Source organism: Ochotona princeps, chromosome 11, assembly GCF_030435755.1.
Source record: "Ochotona princeps isolate mOchPri1 chromosome 11, mOchPri1.hap1, whole genome shotgun sequence".
Taxonomy (NCBI): domain Eukaryota; kingdom Metazoa; phylum Chordata; class Mammalia; order Lagomorpha; family Ochotonidae; genus Ochotona; species Ochotona princeps.
The window spans coordinates 47,491,475-47,495,160 of NC_080842.1; the positions used below are offsets into that span (position 1 = coordinate 47,491,475).

General features: G+C 45.1%; 1 pseudogene; it reads right to left on the minus strand.

The window, feature by feature from the left end:
* Positions 1-2,690: 2,690 nt before the first annotated feature.
* LOC101522530 (glyceraldehyde-3-phosphate dehydrogenase-like) lies at positions 2,691-3,445 on the minus strand (annotated as a pseudogene).
* Positions 3,446-3,686: the final 241 nt, after the last annotated feature.

Consider the following 3,686-nt stretch of genomic DNA (forward strand, 5'->3'; position numbering starts at 1 on the left):
TTTAGCTAACACAAATTTGGCATTAGCCAGGTCCAGGAGCCCACCAACTATTAGCCACTTTTCTCCCAGAAGTGTAACACTTGTCTAGGTACAGTGTAACCCGTAGGCTGTTTCCTACATCTGGGGGCAGCAAAAGGCCACTTCTTTCCATCAATATCAAGAGTAAATCCCTGAGACTGGCATTGTGGCATAGCCAATTAAGCCACTGCCTGCTATGTTAGCATTTTAGGTGGGTGCCAGTTCAGGACCCAGTTGATCTGCTTCTAAGCCAGTTCCATGCTAATGCACTGGGAAAACAGCAGAGGATGGCATAAGTCCTTGGGCCACTGTACCCACATGGAAGATCTACAGGAAGCTCAGGGTCTTGGCTTTAGCCTGGCATAGCCCTGGCTGTTTGGGTCATTTAGGGAGTGAACCAGCGGTGAGGGGTTCTTTCTCTCTCTCTTTCTCTCTCTCTCCCTTTTAATTCTACCTTTCAAAATAAATGAATCATTTAAAAAAGGAGGGGGATAATCCCTTAGGCTACTTTTCAAGAACTTTGGTTGTAAATTGCAACACTGGTTTTAAGTCATAACAAAAACACATTTGAGCTAAGTCCGAGCCGTCCTTTTCATCCACTCTCATGCCTGGCCAGGTCTAGCCCCTTCCGTGTGTGCCATCCATCCTCCACCTCCCAGGGCAGACATTGCTAATGGATCACAGCATTCTGTCTGGCTGAGTCTGAATGTGCCTGCACAGCTCTCAACATTGCACTTCTGGTAGGTGCTATCATCTCACTAAAGTTCGCCACGAAGTTAGAGCCAATCTGCCAACTCTGACTAAGACTAGATTTTCTGCAGAAGACTGAAAAATACTAAACAACTCCAAGTTAAAGGAATTAGGAAACCATCATCAGTTTGTGCTGCTACTATATTTCAAGCCTGAGAGAGTATAAAATAAAAATAAAAGATATTGCACATCTTATTTCAGCTTTTTAATGTTTTCCTGGCTTTCCAATTTCATGCTCATTATAAAGTCCCTTCCTCTATGTTCAAAGTGTTTCTGATCATTCTCCTGTAACAGCCTCTTAAAGGAGGTGAGCACTCAGCGGCCGGCTCTGGCCTCTCCACCTAAGTGCACTTCTGCCTCCATTTTAGACCTTTCAACATTTAATTCTCTCCCCGTGTCACTATCAATAGAGCTACGAGTGAGCTCAGTCTTTCCCTGGTGGTGATGATTTAATGTGTGAATTATATGGTGATTAGAATGGGTGTCAGGGAAACAGTGTAATATATGTAATGTGGAGGCTGATGGGGCTGGAGGAGCAGAATCTGTCTGGATGATTTCTGGCACTTTCTTAATGCTTATGTCAATTATTCTTATGACCGGTCATTCAAAGCTGTCTATTACCCTCCAATAATAATGATAATATTTTCCACTGTAGGTTGCACCTTTCACCAGAGGATTTGAAGGAGCTTTGCAAACATTCATTAACACTTTATGAAGTGAGCAGCTAATATATAAATATCTGGTTACATATCTTTGAATAGCAATTAAGAGTTCCCTTGACACCATATTCAGGTGAGGGAAGAAACTAAAAACGGTGACAGCATAAATGAAAATTCAGGCGCCACAAAGGGGTGTTTACTGGTAAGCCAGTGGCCTGCCAGAGATGGGCTTGTTTTCTGCTGTCTTTGCGCGGTGGGCAAAGGGACATTTTCCTTTCCTTTGCTGCCTCTTGTCATACACACGTTCTGCTGGAGACCTGGTGCAGACCAAATGGCAGACCATCCTTAACCTCACACACTCAGAATCCCTTTTAAGAGGCAGCTTTCAGTGGGGGAGGTGAGGGCATCTCTCTCTCTCTCTCTCTCTCTCTCTCTCTCTCTCTCTCTCTCTCTTAAAGAAAGTAGTTACTTTCTAAAAATATTTACTTATTTTTATTGGAAAGGTATATTAACAGAGAGAGGAGACACAGAAAGATCTTCATCGGCTGGTTCACACCCCAAGTAGCTGCAACAGCTGGAGCTGAGTCAATGCAAAGCCAGGAGCTTCTTCCAGGTCTCCCACATGGTTATAGGGTCCCAAGGCATTGACCCATCCCCTGTTGCTTTCCAGTCCACAAGCAGGGAGCTGGATGGGAAGTGGAGAAGCCAGGACATGAACTGGTACCCATATGGGATTCTGGTACTTGCAAGGTGAGAGTTTAGCCACTGAGCCATGGGGGTGACGGGGTGGATTTCTGGTTGTCCCAGGGGTGATCCTAACATAAGAACCCCAAGCATCTGTAACTCTACCCTCAGAACAAATGGAATGATTGACCCGAAGCTGACAGGAGCCATTATCAGAGAAAAGTCAGGGAAAAGGAGTGTGTTTGGGCATGAGTAGGGACGACTCGAGAAGCAATCACATAATGGGTCCCTACAAGCCAATGTTCTGGTGGCTGGTGTGGAAAGGCAGAGGAGAGGAATCACTCCTGAGCCCCTATTCTCTACAGTAATTTTTGTATTTTGGAAAATACCATTGTGTGCATTTGTCCACCCACTGGCATTTGATCAGAAAAGGCTAGGTTAGGCTGACATAAAAAGCCACCAAACATTTCATGGCATTACCATAACACACACTATCTCTGTTGGCACTAAGGCTCCTGGAATGTGCGTCTTCCATGTGCAGGTTCAGCATTGCAGGCTGCAGCAGCAGGCATCTCCATCTCAACACGATTCTTCCCTGGCCTCCCTTAGGGGGACCTCTGATGCCTACTTCATCACCTTCTTAACATCATCACATATTTCAGCTTTCTCCAGATGTCAGGTAAAGTTTATGACTTACATGTTGTGAAGTGGGCACACAGAAGACCATGCCAGTGATTTTTTCATTCAGCTCAGGGATGACCTTGCCCATGGCCTTGGCAATGCCAGTAAATGTAGGGAATAATGTTCTGGGAATCCCCACAGCCACCACACCACAGCTTCCTAGAAGGACCATCTATGGTCTTGAGGGTGGCAGTGATGGCATGGACTGTGGTTATGAGTCCCTCCATGATGTTAAAGTTGTCACCGATGATCTTGGCCAGGGTCATAAGTAGCCAGTTGTGCAGGAGGCACTGCTGACCATCTTAAATATACAAGTTGTATTTTTAATGGTTCATACCCATCACAAACAAGGGGACATCAACAGAGTGACAGAGATGATGACCTTTCTGGCTCCACCCTCAAGTGAGTCCCAACCTTTCTTATGGTGGTGAAGACACCAATGAATTCCACCACATTCCCAGCACCAGCGCCATCCCACTTGACATAGAACCACCCCATATGATGTTGGTGGAATCTTGCCTCTGGATGATGGTGATGGCTTTCCCATTGATGACAAGCTTCCTGTTCTCTGCCTTGACTGTTCCATGGAAATTACTGTGGATGAAATCATATGGGAACATGTAGACCATGTAGCTGAGATCAGTGAATGGATCACTGATGACACTCATTGTCTTCAGTGTTCAAAGCAGCTGTAGCGGCCAGGAAATCAATACAGCCCATTCTTATCACTTCAACCTTCAACTTTCATGTCTGAGGCATGTGCTGGCACTACACTAGAAAACGTAGTTGGCTGCTGAAGAGGCAGAGAGGCAAAATATTCATAAGGAAAAACTTTCCTAAGCTGACACAGATTTTGTGCTTTTCCTATGAGTAAGTGTATGTGAACCATAAACA